This window comes from Odontesthes bonariensis, chromosome 19 (genome assembly GCF_027942865.1).
Source record: "Odontesthes bonariensis isolate fOdoBon6 chromosome 19, fOdoBon6.hap1, whole genome shotgun sequence".
Taxonomy (NCBI): domain Eukaryota; kingdom Metazoa; phylum Chordata; class Actinopteri; order Atheriniformes; family Atherinopsidae; genus Odontesthes; species Odontesthes bonariensis.
This window is the reverse complement of record NC_134524.1, coordinates 3,542,223-3,559,536: the sequence shown is the minus strand read 5'-3', so window position 1 is coordinate 3,559,536 and position 17,314 is coordinate 3,542,223. Positions and strand designations below refer to the sequence as shown.

At 39.2% G+C, this 17,314-nt stretch overlaps 1 long non-coding RNA gene across 1 annotated transcript; it reads right to left on the bottom strand.

The window, feature by feature from the left end:
- Nucleotides 1-10,542: 10,542 nt before the first annotated feature.
- On the bottom strand, nucleotides 10,543-16,599 carry LOC142368901 (uncharacterized). Its single transcript, XR_012767449.1, has 3 exons — nucleotides 16,161-16,599; nucleotides 12,982-13,136; nucleotides 10,543-11,235 (listed from the first exon to the last, which is right to left on the bottom strand). It is a non-coding gene; the product is annotated as an uncharacterized LOC142368901 (long non-coding RNA).
- Nucleotides 16,600-17,314: the final 715 nt, after the last annotated feature.

Here is a 17,314-nt window from a genome sequence, read left to right as displayed (position 1 = left end):
AAGCTTAAATCACATAAAACAACAAGCTTAAATCCCATGAAACAACAAGCTTAAATCCCATGAAACAACAAGCTTAAATCCCATAAAACAACAAGCTTAAATCACATGAAACAACAAGCTTAAATCCCATAAAACAACAAGCTTAAATCCCATAAAACAACAAGCTTAAATCACATAAAACAACAAGCTTAAATCACATAAAACAACAAGCTTAAATCACATAAAACAACAAGCTTAAATCCCATAAAACAACAAGCTTAAATCACATGAAACAACAAGCTTAAATCCCATAAAACAACAAGCTTAAATCCCATAAAACAACAAGCTTAAATCACATAAAACAACAAGCTTAAATCCCATAAAACAACAAGCTTAAATCACATAAAACAACAAGCTTAAATCACATAAAACAACAAGCTTAAATCCCATAAAACAACAAGCTTAAATCCCATAAAACAACAAGCTTAAATCCCATAAAACAACAAGCTTAAATCACATAAAACAACAAGCTTAAATCCCATAAAACAACAAGCTTAAATCCCATAAAACAACAAGCTTAAATCCCATAAAACAACAAGCTTAAATCCCATAAAACAACAAGCTTAAATCCCATAAAACAACAAGCTTAAATCCCATAAAACAACAAGCTTAAATCCCATAAAACAACAAGCTTAAATCCCATAAAACAACAAGCTTAAAATCACATAAAACAACAAGCTTAAATCACATAAAACAACAAGCTTAAATCCCATAAAACAACAAGCTTAAATCCCATAAAACAACAAGCTTAAATCCCATGAAACAACAAGCTTAAATCACGTAAAACAACAAGCTTAAATCCCATAAAACAACAAGCTTACATCACATAAAACAACAAGCTTAAATCACATAAAACAACAAGCTTACATCACATAAAACAACAAGCTTACATCACATAAAACAACAAGCTTACATCACATAAAACAACAAGCTTAAATCCCATAAAACAACAAGCTTACATCACATAAAACAACAAGCTTAAATCCCATAAAACAACAAGCTTAAAATCACATAAAACAACAAGCTTAAATCACATAAAACAACAAGCTTAAATCCCATAAAACAACAAGCTTAAATCACATAAAACAACAAGCTTAAATCCCATAAAACAACAAGCTTAAAATCACATAAAACAACAAGCTTAAATCACATAAAACAACAAGCTTAAATCACATAAAACAACAAGCTTAAATCCCATAAAACAACAAGCTTAAATCACATAAAACAACAAGCTTAAATCACATAAAACAACAAGCTTAAATCCCATAAAACAACAAGCTTAAATCCCATAAAACAACAAGCTTAAATCACATAAAACAACAAGCTTAAATCCCATAAAACAACAAGCTTAAATCACATAAAACAACAAGCTTAAATCACATAAAACAACAAGCTTAAATCACATAAAACAACAAGCTTAAATCCCATAAAACAACAAGCTTAAATCCCATAAAACAACAAGCTTAAATCACATGAAACAACAAGCTTAAATCACATGAAACAACAAGCTTAAATCACATGAAACAACAAGCTTAAATCCCATAAAACAACAAGCTTAAATCACATAAAACAACAAGCTTAAATCCCATAAAACAACAAGCTTAAATCACATAAAACAACAAGCTTAAATCCCATAAAACAACAAGCTTAAATCACATGAAACAACAAGCTTAAATCCCATAAAACAACAAGCTTAAATCACATAAAACAACAAGCTTAAATCCCATAAAACAACAAGCTTAAATCACATAAAACAACAAGCTTAAATCCCATAAAACAACAAGCTTAAATCACATGAAACAACAAGCTTAAATCCCATAAAACAACAAGCTTAAATCACATAAAACAACAAGCTTAAATCCCATAAAACAACAAGCTTAAATCACATAAAACAACAAGCTTAAATCACATAAAACAACAAGCTTAAATCACATGAAACAACAAGCTTAAATCCCATAAAACAACAAGCTTAAATCACATAAAACAACAAGCTTAAATCCCATAAAACAACAAGCTTAAATCACATAAAACAACAAGCTTAAATCCCATAAAACAACAAGCTTAAATCACATAAAACAACAAGCTTAAATCCCATAAAACAACAAGCTTAAATCCCATAAAACAACAAGCTTAAATCACATAAAACAACAAGCTTAAATCCCATAAAACAACAAGCTTAAAATCACATGAAACAACAAGCTTAAATCACATAAAACAACAAGCTTAAATCACATAAAACAACAAGCTTAAATCACATGAAACAACAAGCTTAAATCACATGAAACAACAAGCTTAAATCCCATAAAACAACAAGCTTAAATCCCATAAAACAACAAGCTTAAATCACATAAAACAACAAGCTTAAATCACATGAAACAACAAGCTTAAATCACATAAAACAACAAGCTTAAAATCACATAAAACAACAAGCTTAAATCACATAAAACAACAAGCTTAAATCCCATAAAACAACAAGCTTAAATCACATGAAACAACAAGCTTAAATCCCATAAAACAACAAGCTTAAAATCACATAAAACAACAAGCTTAAATCACATAAAACAACAAGCTTAAATCCCATAAAACAACAAGCTTAAATCACATAAAACAACAAGCTTAAATCCCATAAAACAACAAGCTTAAAATCACATGAAACAACAAGCTTAAATCCCATAAAACAACAAGCTTAAATCACATAAAACAACAAGCTTAAATCACATGAAACAACAAGCTTAAATCACATGAAACAACAAGCTTAAATCCCATAAAACAACAAGCTTAAATCCCATAAAACAACAAGCTTAAATCACATAAAACAACAAGCTTAAATCACATGAAACAACAAGCTTAAATCCCATGAAACAACAAGCTTAAATCCCATGAAACAACAAGCTTAAATCACATAAAACAACAAGCTTAAATCACATGAAACAACAAGCTTAAATCCCATAAAACAACAAGCTTAAATCACATAAAACAACAAGCTTAAATCCCATAAAACAACAAGCTTAAATCACATAAAACAACAAGCTTAAATCACATGAAACAACAAGCTTAAATCCCATAAAACAACAAGCTTAAATCCCATAAAACAACAAGCTTAAATCCCATAAAACAACAAGCTTAAATCCCATAAAACAACAAGCTTAAATCACATGAAACAACAAGCTTAAATCACATAAAACAACAAGCTTAAATCACATGAAACAACAAGCTTAAATCCCATAAAACAACAAGCTTAAATCCCATAAAACAACAAGCTTAAATCCCATAAAACAACAAGCTTAAATCACATGAAACAACAAGCTTAAATCACATAAAACAACAAGCTTAAATCCCATAAAACAACAAGCTTAAATCCCATAAAACAACAAGCTTAAATCACATAAAACAACAAGCTTAAATCACATGAAACAACAAGCTTAAATCCCATAAAACAACAAGCTTAAATCCCATAAAACAACAAGCTTAAATCACATAAAACAACAAGCTTAAATCCCATAAAACAACAAGCTTAAATCCCATAAAACAACAAGCTTAAATCACATGAAACAACAAGCTTAAATCACATGAAACAACAAGCTTAAATCCCATAAAACAACAAGCTTAAATCACATGAAACAACAAGCTTAAATCACATGAAACAACAAGCTTAAATCCCATAAAACAACAAGCTTAAATCCCATGAAACAACAAGCTTAAATCCCATAAAACAACAAGCTTAAATCACATGAAACAACAAGCTTAAATCACATGAAACAACAAGCTTAAATCCCATAAAACAACAAGCTTAAATCCCATAAAACAACAAGCTTAAATCCCATAAAACAACAAGCTTAAATCACATAAAACAACAAGCTTAAATCACATGAAACAACAAGCTTAAATCACATGAAACAACAAGCTTAAATCCCATAAAACAACAAGCTTAAATCCCATAAAACAACAAGCTTAAATCCCATAAAACAACAAGCTTAAATCACATGAAACAACAAGCTTAAATCACATGAAACAACAAGCTTAAATCCCATAAAACAACAAGCTTAAATCACATGAAACAACAAGCTTAAATCACATGAAACAACAAGCTTAAATCCCATAAAACAACAAGCTTAAATCCCATAAAACAACAAGCTTAAATCGCATGAAACAACAAGCTTAAATCCCATAAAACAACAAGCTTAAATCCCATAAAACAACAAGCTTAAATCCCATAAAACAACAAGCTTAAATCACATAAAACAACAAGCTTTAATCACAAAACAACAAGCTTTAATCACAAAACAACAAGCTTAAATCCCATAAAACAACAAGCTTAAATCCCATAAAACAACAAGCTTAAATCACATAAAACAACAAGCTTAAATCCCATGAAACAACAAGCTTAAATCATATAAAACAACAAGCTTAAATCACATAAAACAACAAGCTTAAATCACATAAAACAACAAGCTTAAATCCCATAAAACAACAAGCTTAAATCCCATAAAACAACAAGCTTAAATCACATGAAACAACAAGCTTAAATCCCATAAAACAACAAGCTTAAAGACATAAAACAACCAGCTTAAATCCCATAAAACAACAAGCTTAAATCACATATAACAACAAGCTTAAATCCCATAAAACAACAAGCTTAAATCACATAAAACAACAAGCTTAAATCCCATGAAACAACAAGCTTAAATCATATAAAACAACAAGCTTAAATCCCATAAAACAACAAGCTTAAATCCCATAAAACAACAAGCTTAAATCCCATAAAACAACAAGCTTAAATCACATAAAACAACAAGCTTAAATCACATAAAACAACAAGCTTAAATCCCATGAAACAACAAGCTTAAATCCCATAAAACAACAAGCTTAAATCACATAAAACAACAAGCTTAAATCCCATGAAACAACAAGCTTAAATCACATAAAACAACAAGCTTAAATCCCATAAAACAACAAGCTTAAATCACATAAAACAACAAGCTTAAATCACATAAAACAACAAGCTTAAATCCCATGAAACAACAAGCTTAAATCACATAAAACAACAAGCTTAAATCCCATAAAACAACAAGCTTAAATCACATAAAACAACAAGCTTAAATCCCATGAAACAACAAGCTTAAATCACATAAAACAACAAGCTTAAATCACATAAAACAACAAGCTTAAATCACATAAAACAACAAGCTTAAATCCCATAAAACAACAAGCTTAAATCCCATAAAACAACAAGCTTAAATCACATAAAACAACAAGCTTAAATCACATAAAACAACAAGCTTAAATCACATGAAACAACAAGCTTAAATCACATAAAACAACAAGCTTAAATCACATAAAACAACAAGCTTAAATCACATAAAACAACAAGCTTAAATCCCATAAAACAACAAGCTTAAATCCCATAAAACAACAAGCTTAAATCCCATAAAACAACAAGCTTAAATCCCATGAAACAACAAGCTTAAATCACATAAAACAACAAGCTTAAATCACATGAAACAACCAGCTTAAATCACATAAAACAACAAGCTTAAATCCCATAAAACAACAAGCTTAAATCCCATAAAACAACAAGCTTAAATCACATGAAACAACAAGCTTAAATCACATGAAACAACAAGCTTAAATCACATAAAACAACAAGCTTAAATCCCATGAAACAACAAGCTTAAATCACATAAAACAACAAGCTTAAATCACATAAAACAACAAGCTTAAATCCCATAAAACAACAAGCTTAAATCCCATAAAACAACAAGCTTAAATCACATGAAACAACAAGCTTAAATCACATAAAACAACAAGCTTAAATCACATAAAACAACAAGCTTAAATCACATATAACAACAAGCTTAAATCACATAAAACAACAAGCTTAAATCACATGAAACAACAAGCTTAAATCACATAAAACAACAAGCTTAAATCACATGAAACAACAAGCTTAAATCCCATAAAACAACAAGCTTAAATCACATAAAACAACAAGCTTAAATCCCATGAAACAACAAGCTTAAATCACATAAAACAACAAGCTTAAATCACATAAAACAACAAGCTTAAATCACATAAAACAACAAGCTTAAATCACATGAAACAACAAGCTTAAATCACATAAAACAACAAGCTTAAATCCCATGAAACAACAAGCTTAAATCACATGAAACAACAAGCTTAAATCACATAAAACAACAAGCTTAAATCCCATAAAACAACAAGCTTAAATCCCATGAAACAACAAGCTTAAATCCCATAAAACAACAAGCTTAAATCACATAAAACAACAAGCTTAAATCACATAAAACAACAAGCTTAAATCACATAAAACAACAAGCTTAAATCACATAAAACAACAAGCTTAAATCACATAAAACAACAAGCTTAAATCCCATAAAACAACAAGCTTAAATCACATAAAACAACAAGCTTAAATCCCATAAAACAACAAGCTTAAATCACATAAAACAACAAGCTTAAATCACATAAAACAACAAGCTTAAATCCCATAAAACAACAAGCTTAAATCACATAAAACAACAAGCTTAAATCACATAAAACAACAAGCTTAAATCACATAAAACAACAAGCTTAAATCACATAAAACAACAAGCTTAAATCACATAAAACAACAAGCTTCATGTTAAAGTTCTTCCAGACGGCGGAGTCGACAGAACCAAAGTCATCTGTAAACTCTGCCAAGTTGAATTGTCTTCTCAGCGTAGTAGTTCCAGTCTAAAATATCACTGAAAGGCAAAACACACAACTGATAGCAGCAAGTCATTCAAGGAAACAGACAGTGGAGCGAGGCTTCTACATAAAAACTACAGAAAGATGCTGATGTTAAAAGTGTGTTTGCACAACAAATGTTATGAGATGAGATTCAAATTTATTGTCATTACACATACACAAGTATAGCATAACGAAAAGTAAGTTCCAGCTCAGTGATAAGCGCAGCCAGATAGGAGAAAATACCACATTAGGTGAGAGGAGGAGAACAATCATATTCCACACTTTACCCAGGATACAGTTTGAGATTGCACAAAAAACAAAAAAAAGTAACACATACACACAACATCAAGCATTGGGACAGATGAGGAGGTGTGGGGATTGCGTATGTTGATCAGTGAGCATGTGTGTGTGTGTGTGTGTGTGCAAATAAGTCTGTGCAGCGCTGTCTCAGAGGCCATTTGTCCTTGAAAGCGATGGAAAGTTTGTCAGCCAGTCTAAACAGTTTCCACAGGAGTCCTCAGGAAGGGGAGGGAGCACATGGGGGGGGCAGAGCGTCTTAAGGCCTGTTTATGGTCGGAAACCAGGTCGTCTGCGTGTGTGTCGCAGTTAACGCAGACATGCCCCCCCCCACCTTCCGCAGACACTCTGGTGCACCTCCCCAAAACTGTAACTGACCGCAGACAGTGCCGCAGATATGCGGGGAGGAGAGAAAGGAGGCCTCTGATTGGTCAACTCTACATCCGCTCTACACCATTCGTGATTGTCCCTCTTACGTTGTGGCGGGGGATTAACATGGCGCAGGCCGCGCTTCAAAATTGGGCATAAATAAAAAATAACTGCGTCATGTCTGCGACAAGCTCGCTGCGACACACTGCTGCGAGAGTATACACGGCCCTTTATTTACATAGCATCCAGGAAAAAAAGTTCACAGCTTCCGATTCCGCTCACGTAGCATCTCAGTCTGAGTGTTGATTGCTCTGCCGACCCCCTCAAACGCTGCTAGGGATGGGAATTGATAAGATTTTTACGATTCCAATTCCATTTTCGATTCTGCTTAACGATTCGGTTCTTTGTCGGTTCCCTTATTGATTCTCATTTGGAGAAAAAGAACAACAAACCGGTCGATTGGCATCAACTTTGTTTAGTTTAGAAGTAACACGAGTCATGACCTCACAAACCCAACAACGGTGAGGTCCACATTGGTCTATCCTGGCCTGGGTAATTGAACTCTTCCTGCTCTGGTGAAAGGAGAAGCTGGAGGTAGAGGTGAACTGGGGGTAGCACCACCAGCCTCTGGCTCTGAGCCAGTCAGGCTCTGTCTCTCATGATTTCATCTAAATGTAATGCCTGAGAAGGCATTCGTTTAACCTTAACTGTTACTAACAGCAGCTTTTACAATCAGGCAAATGCTGCTAACATGATAGGCAGTGTTTGTTAGTTAGTTAGTGACCTGCAGTGTTAGCCGAGGACATGCTAACGTTGCTAACGTTGCTAACGTTGCTAACGTTGCTGGGTTCAGATTCACCAACGTTAATCATTCATTCATAGTTATTGCATGTTGGTAGTATTTCCTCGCTTTGGTGAAATATTCACTTTAAAGTTGCCCTGTTGTCGTCTTTTTTAGGGATGTGTAACCAAACTTTCGAGCGTTTGTACCGCTTGGGCGCCATGTTTACTGTTGGCTGCTGGCTGCGCTGGACTCGCCACGCAACGTTGCGCTGTGACGTCATTCGCGCCCACTGGGATCGATAAGGGAATCGTTTGCAAAATCGCCAAAACGATTCCAAGGAATTGAAACACAGAGAACCGGTTCTCAACAAGAACCGGTTTTCGATTCCCATCCCTAAACGCTGCCCACGTTTTCTTAATTTTTTGATATGCCAGGTATCCTCCAACTCCAAACAGCAGGAAACCAGTAATCATAAATCCAAATGTGTATAAATCTTCAACATCCTCGACTGACAACATCGGCAAACACACAATCCTCCACTTCCCCCAGGAGTCCATTGAGTATCCAGCGAAGAATGTACCGCCCGGGCGTGAGGGTTCTCCTTCTCCCAACTTTGCATTAGCATTAAATTTGCTAAAAGCTATACGCTACTTTTGAATTCATTTTTGGATTTTGCGTACAAATGCGATTAATCGTGATTAATCAGGGAAATCATGTGATTAATTAGATTAAACATTTTAATCGTTGCCCAGCCCTAATAAATAAATAAATAGTGAGTTAGCTGCTGAACCTCTCGGATTAACCCGCTTTTAGCAGAAGAAGAAGAAGAAGAAGAAGAAGAAGACGCTTTTGATGCCCGATGTGGCTCAGGAGACAGCAGCTTTACTGTAAAGTCTTTTGAGGTGAACTCTCTGTGGTTTTCCACAGATTTAGTAACAGTTGTGAATAAACAGTGGAAGTAAAAGATGGAGGTTATCTCTCAGAGTACAGTCAGAATGAGCTTGAGTATCTTTAGCAGCAGGATGAGGCGTCTCAGAGTCTCGTGCCTGCAGCGGCGGCTCACCAGCTTAGCAGGTAGCAGTTTCACAGCAGAACGCTGCTGCTCGAGGAGTCAAAGCCGAGTGGTTTCAGGGTCTAACCAAGACGTGCAACGAGCACAACGTTGTGACTGGTTTCTTTCCGTGCAGCCCCCCGTGTGCGAGCAGCGAGCACAGGTTTCACATCGAGCCGATGTGGTTTGGCGCTCTTCAACTGTCACTCGGAGGTAAAGCTCACGACTAAAAATAGCAGTTTGGTTTTAGCCGTCGTCAGCGTATTCAGAACAACGGTTGGACTCCTGAGTCCAGCAGACTGCAGGTCTAAATCCTCCTAAACAGTTTAATTCTCCTCCTTGTCCAGCTCATCCAGGACCTGCAGGATGTAGCATGTGGGCCACAGACGCTGCAGCTGCTGATCTCTGACAGTTTTGTCTCACATCTGCTCTCAGATTTCAGATACTTCTGCATTTCTAATAAATCAGGAGGTAATTTATCATGGTGGATGCTTTCTGTTTTAGTGCGAGTCTTCCTAAAAGAACATTACTGTTTGTGCAACACAAGTCCTCATAATGCTAAAAGTCCTCGCATACCAGGTCTGTGTCCTGTGTCCTTGTATCGTTGCATGTCCTCATGTACCACATTAAAAGGGACAGTTCGCCTCTTTTGACATGAAGCTGTATGACATCCCATATCAGCAGCATCATTTCTGAACATCTTCTTACCCCCTGCTGCGTCCTGTGAGCAGAGTTCCAGCCTCGTTTTGGTGTTGATGAAGGTAGTCCGGCTAGTTGGCTGGGGTCTAAAAAATAAAGCGTTTTGCTTCTCAAAACAATATGCGTTCAACAGAGTAATATATTTGCATCACAAAATGGTTCTCCAGGAAAAAGTCAGACCTCACAATCGCTTGGCCCTATTTTCTCTCCCTTCGTATCACTGCCTGCTGCCGCCAGCCGCGCCTGTTACGGTGTTTGCTGCTCGGTCTGCACAGCAGGCAGTGATACGCAGGGAGAGAAAATAGGGCCAAGAGATTGTTAGGTCTGACTTTTTCCTGGAGAACCATTTTGTGATGCAAATGTATTACTCTGTTGAACGCATATTGTTCTGAGAAGCAAAACGCTTTATTTTTTAAACCCCAGCCAACTAGCCGGACTACCTTCATCAACGCCAAAACGAGGCTGGAACTCGGCTCACAGGACGCAGCAGGGGGTAAGAAGATGTTCAGAAATGATGTTGCTGATATGGGATGTCATACAGCTTCATGTCAAAAGAGGCGAACTATCCCTTTAAGTTGCTACATCCTTATAATGTCCGTTACAAGCCTGGAATGTAAGCCAACAGGTGGCTATCCTGGATAACCATCTAAGGAGGCTCTAACAACCTTTGGGTTTGATAATCACACGTTGGGTATAAATGGGCTCACAATGGTTCTCAAGTGTCTCCTCGTATTAGATTTCCAACACAGGTGGTTACCGTGGTTACCCCACACTCTGTAACGTTTTCCACTTTTCGTAGAGAAGAGCGACAAACCGGTTAGCTTGAAATCCGCACGATCAAAATGAGCAAAAATAAGAACACGACTGCTGATTTAGTTTCTGCAAATAATTCTTTGTTTTCAAACACAAAGGAACAAAGAAAGCAAACAATTTCAGTCCTCATAAGAAAATCAAAGTTAAGGAACTGATGTGACGACTGTAGCAGTGTAGCAGTGACAGTTCAGTTCGGTGTGTTTGAGAGTGAATCAATTTCATGGTACAGAAGACAGTAGCAGAAAGGAGACTTATCTGAACCCTCTCTGGTCCACCAAGGCCACAATAATCCATCACAGCTTTCATCTGGATCCACTCCGGGAACCATTTTAGTCCGGGAACCATTTTATTCCAGCCGGTTGGGTTTGAAAGTAAAATCCTTTTAAATCCAAAAAAGTCTTGTCGTTGAGTTGACTGATGACTTCAAATGACTTAAAGCAACTAAGATTTACTGCAGAAGAGAAAAGAAATAATGATTAACAATAATACATTGATAGTTACTCAACACTGATTTCCTCTGTTTGATGCATATTAAATCCATTTTATTTCCTGAATCAACATAGACATCATGCACCATCGTTTGCTCACAGTTTTGATAAAAAAACACTATTTTTCTACGTGTTTGTTGCTCCTATAAAGATATACAAAGATTTATGTGTTAGCATTGAATATTGCTGCGCGTTTGCATTGTAACAGACGGAACACAGCACACAAAAAACGTACTTTGTCCATAAGATATCGTCCATTCTCTGGAGGAGAGCAGTTTTGAAACTGGGAGCTCAGCATTTAGCCGTCCTATTCGCCGTTTTAGCACCAGAAGTTCCTATATTAGAAAGGAGCCAAGTTCAGCTAACGTTAGCGCTGGCTAGCAGGGTGCTTAGGTAAAAGATTTGTTGACGAGCTCAGCATTTAGCTGTCATATTCGCTGTTTTAGCACCAGAAGTTCCTATATTAGAAATCGATGAAGGAGCCTAGTTCAGCTAACGTTAGAGCTGACTAGCAGGGTGCATAGGTAAAAGATTTGTTGACAAGCTCAGCATTTAGCCGTCATATTCGCTGTTTTAGCACCAGAAGTTCCTATATTAGAAAGCGATGAAGGAGCCTAGTTCAGCTAACGTTAGCGCTGGCTAGCAGGGTGCATAGGTAAAAGATTTGTTGACGAGCTCAGCATTTAGCCGTCATATTCGCTGTTTTAGCACCAGAAGTTCCTATATTAGAAAGCGATGAAGGAGCCTAGTTCAGCTAACGTTAGCGCTGGCTAGCAGGGTGCATGGGTAAAAGATTTGTTGACGTATCGCGTAAGAGATGTTAACAAGGATCATCTTGAATGGAAGTCTACTGGGAGCTCGGATGTTTTGTAGCCGGCACCTATAGGTTATCAGAGGTATTTCACTTGAAATGGAAGCCGTTTGAAACAGTAGTTGGTTAGCTAGCTAAGCGTGCACAGGCTCAGCAGCCTGCAGGAAGCGTTGCAGAAGCAGCTGCTTTACTTGATAATATTTAGCCACGACTCGCTAATATAAAGCTAAATATATTAGCGAGACATACCAACTTCTTGTTTAGGTGAAACTCCTTTCACTAATGTATATGAAAGGTTGTCACTAGCTTTTATGAGAGCTTTCCGTGTGCATGCATATAAGGTTTATTGAGGAAGGAGGAAATAATGAGGTGGCTCGGGCATCTAGTGAGAATGCCTCCTGGACGCCTCCCCGGTGAGGTGTTCCGGGCCCGTCCCACTGGGAGGAGGCCCCGGGGAAGACCCAGGACACGTTGGAGAGACTATGTCTCTCGGCTGGCCTGGGAACGCCTCGGGGTCCCCCCAGAAGAGCTGGAGGAAGTGGCCGGGGACAGGGACGTCTGGGTCTCTTTGCTCAAGCTGCTGCCCCCGCGACCCGATCCCCGGACCAGCGGAAGATGATGGATGGATGGATGGATGGGATGGAGGAAATAATCAAAGACGATTCGAGATGCAAACGGGAAAGATTTTGTGTCAAAAATCAATTTTCTTCATGTTAATAGATCAGATAATTTAGAGGGAATGCAAAAGATGGAGCTTGGAAAAACAGCTGTGAAACACACGGATAGTTAACAGCTAACCTAGAAAACCAACCGTCAAAACTACAAACTAACGCAACGTTTATTGCTCAGGATTTGCGTCCATATTGAGGCTTACAACCACTTTGGAGCCTGTTCTTACTTTCTTAAGTGCGAATCTGACTCCTTCAGTTCAAGTCTTCTTCTGCATTTTCTTCCACGTTGCAGAAAGTCCTCTGATCCAGACTGGTCCCAGTTGGAGGGGAAGTGATGTCGGCCTGCAGGTCCTCCACGGTGCTGCAGCACGTCTTCTTATCCCTGCAGAAGTGATGAAGTCACACAGCAGTTCACTGTAGAAAAATACACCGAAGGAGCTCCAAAGTCTCGACTTTAAAGTCCTGCAGCCTGTAAAACTTCACTGTCGACCCTTTTTCTTCCTGCAGACAGCTGCTCTAAGTATTCGCTGCAGGTCACGAGCGTGGGCGCAGCTGCAGAAGGCAACAGGAAGTCAGCAAAGGTTGAGAGCTTCCTGCGGAAACGCACCGTTTTCTCAGCTCTGTGGTGACTGCAGCGCTCAAGTCTTCTCTGGTTTGTTGGGATGAAGAAGTGTGAAAATGAGAAAAGTTTACAGCAGAACAGAAGGTTCTGTTAGAGAGGAACCGGGTAACATTTTAAATCCAGGTGAGGACGAGGAAGATATGCAACGTGTCAGAAGTGAAACTAAAAAAAATATTTAAAATAAAAAGTTAAAAAGGGAAAATTACCACAGAGATGCAAAGAGTTGCAAAACTGCACAAGAAGTTAACTTTAGACATGCAAGAATGCTGCTGAGATGCCAAATGATCGAATAAAAACTAAATAACCAGACAAAAATCATCTGAAAAGTATCAAATTACTATTACTAATACTATTATAACTGTGCGGGTTAACTGGAACTGTGCGGGTTAACTGGAACTGTGCGGGTTAACTGGAACTGTGCGGGTTAACTGGAACTGTGCAGGTTAACTGGAACTGGAACTGTGCTGGTTAACTGGAACTGTGCTGGTTAACTGGAACTGTGCGAGTTAACTGGAACTGTGCGGGTTAACTGGAACTGTGCAGGTTAACTGGAACTGGAACTGTGCAGGTTAACTGGAACTGTGCGGGTTAACTGGAACTGTGAGGGTTAACTGGAACTGTGCGGGTTAACTGGAACTGTGCGAGTTAACTGGAACTGTGCGAATTAACTGGAACTGGAACTGTGCTGGTTAACTGGAACTGTGCAGGTTAACTGGAACTGGAACTGTGCTGGTTAACTGGAACTGTGCTGGTTAACTGGAACTGTGCGAGTTAACTGGAACTGTGCGGGTTAACTGGAACTGTGCAGGTTAACTGGAACTGGAACTGTGCAGGTTAACTGGAACTGTGCGGGTTAACTGGAACTGTGCGGGTTAACTGGAACTATGCGAGTTAACTGGAACTGTGAGGGTTAACTGGAACTGTGCGAGTTAACTGGAACTGTGCGGGTTAACTGGAACCGTGCGGGTTAACTGGAACTGTGCGGGTTAACTGGAACTGTGCGGGTTAACTGGAACTGTGAGGGTTCACTGGAACTGTGAGGGTTCACTGGAAATGTGAGGGTTCACTGGAAATGTGAGGGTTCACTGGAACTGTGCGAGTTAACTGGAACTGTGCGGGTTAACTGGAACTGTGCGGGTTAACTGGAACTATGCGAGTTAACTGGAACTGTGAGGGTTAACTGGAACTGTGCGAGTTAACTGGAACTGTGCGGGTTAACTGGAACTGTGCGGGTTAACTGGAACTGTGAGGGTTAACTGGAACTGTGCGGGTTAACTGGAACTGTGCGAGTTAACTGGAACTGTGCGGGTTAACTGGAACTGTGCGGGTTAATTGGAACTGTGAGGGTTAACTGGAACTGTGCGAGTTAACTGGAACTGTGAGGGTTAACTGGAACTGTGCGGGTTAATTGGAACTGTGCGAGTTAACTGGAACTGTGAGGGTTAACTGGAACTGTGCGGGTTAACTGGAACTGTGCGAGTTAACTGGAACTGTGCTGGTTAACTGGAACTGTGTGAGTTAACTGGAACTGTGCTGGTTAACTGGAACTGTGCGAGTTAACTGGAACCGTGCGGGTTAACTGGAACTTTGCAGGTTAACTGGAACTGTGCGGGTTAACTGGAACCGTGCGAGTTAACTGGAACTGTGCGGGTTAACTGGAACTGTGCGGGTTAACTGGAACTGTGCGGGTTAACTGGAACTGTGAGGGTTAACTGGAACTGTGCGGGCTAACTGGAACAGTGCGGGTTAATTGGAACTGTGAGGGTTAACTGGAACTGTGCGAGTTAACTGGAACTGTGCGGGTTAACTGGAACTGTGCGAGTTAACTGGAACTGTGCTGGTTAACTGGAACTGTGCTGGTTAACTGGAACTGTGTGAGTTAACTGGAACTGTGCTGGTTAACTGGAACTGTGCGGGTTAACTGGAACTGTGCGGGTTAATTGGAACTGTGCGAGTTAACTGGAACTGTGAGGGTTAACTGGAACTGTGCGGGTTAACTGGAACTGTGCGAGTTAACTGGAACTGTGCTGGTTAACTGGAACTGTGTGAGTTAACTGGAACTGTGCTGGTTAACTGGAACTGTGCTGGTTAACTGGAACTGTGTGAGTTAACTGGAACTGTGCTGGTTAACTGGAACTGTGCGAGTTAACTGGAACCGTGCGGGTTAACTGGAACTTTGCAGGTTAACTGGAACTGTGCGGGTTAACTGGAACTGTGCGAGTTAACTGGAACTGTGAGGGTTAACTGGAACTGTGCGGGTTAACTGGAACTGTGAGGGTTAACTGGAACAGTGCGGGTTAATTGGAACTGTGAGGGTTAACTGGAACTGTGCGAGTTAACTGGAACTGTGCTGGTTAACTGGAACTGTGAAGTTAACTGGAACTGTGCGGGTTAACTGGAACTGTGCGAGTTAACTGGAACTGTGCTGGTTAACTGGAACTGTGAGGGTTAACTGGAACTGTGCGAGTTAACTGGAACTGTGTGAGTTAACTGGAACTGTGAGGGTTAACTGGAACTGTGCGAGTTAACTGGAACTGTGCGGGTTAATTGGAACTGTGAGGGTTAACTGGAACTGTGCGAGTTAACTGGAACTGTGCGGGTTAACTGGAACTGTACGGGTTAACTGGAACTGTGCAGAACTTTGAATGAAACTGAACATTTATCGGGTCACAAAATAACAGAAGTTGCAGCAAAAATGACACAAAAATGACACAAAATGGCCTGAAACACACAGAGTAGACCCAGAAGAAGACCCTAAACCAGAGGGAAACATCTCAGACTCACAGTTTTCAGGCCTGATCCTTCTTTCTTTTCTTTTAAACTTCCAGTCTTCACGTTCTCTGCTCACAGGCGACACTTCAAAGCGAAATAAACAGCCAGATTACCTTTAAAAACGGGTGAAATGGGACCCACTCACGGCGTGGTTACAGGCAGGAAGACGAGCTCGCGCTCACCGGCTCTTCCTGTCTGTTTGGAGCGCGTGCAGGCGGGTCCGTCTCCGCTGCTCTCGCGCTCAGAGACGGATGTTGCGCGTCTGAGCAGAGCGAGCGCGCACAAGATCTGACGTGGCCGCTTTCAGGTTGTTAGGTCCAAACTCGAGTCGCTTCCGGCGCTGCTGCTCCTGTGAACGGGAGCGCGTGCGCGATCATCCGCGCGCAGGAGGCCCTGCAGCCCGCCATCATTCAAGAGAGATGTGAGATGGAAAGAAGATTGTGTCGCTCTGCAGAGCAGCTGCAGGCTGATGGGAACAAGCAGTGGCGCAAACAGGGGGTCTGCGCTCTGTGTGGCGCATAGGGGGGGCTGCGCGAGAGGGGCTGCGCGAGAGGGGGCGCCAGAGCGATGGGGGAATAATAATAATAGCTCTACATCAGTGTTTCCCAACCTTTTTTGGCCTGAGTACCCCCTCACACATACAACGCGTGCAATGATTCTCCAAAAGTAGAGCAACACAGTGGTTATTACATGAAAATCATTTTATTTAATATCCTTAACTTGAACATAAAATTCTCAGGCTTTCTCTCTTTTTTTTAACCTCAGTTGAATTCAACATAAGAATAAAAAACATTTTCTTGAAATATAAATAATCAACCAAAATAGTATAAATACTAAATCAAAATAATCTTCCTTTGTTATCTAACTTAAACAAGTAACATTTCTCTCTCTTTTTAAGAATACATATCTTCTTTAAAATTGTATTAAATAAATAGCATATTACTAAATTCCAAAGCAGACATTATTTTGTCCACATATTACGAGCTTGGACTAAAGCTTTGTGTGACGCCTTAAAAAAGAAAAAAAAAAAAAAACTCCCCGTGCGCAGCGTACCCCGAGTCGAACAGCCGGAACCAGCAAACCTTTGAGAACATCGTTAAAAACTGCCAATAAAGTCAACATTTCATCATATTTTGGGCTTTGAGTTCCATAGGAATGAGCACAAA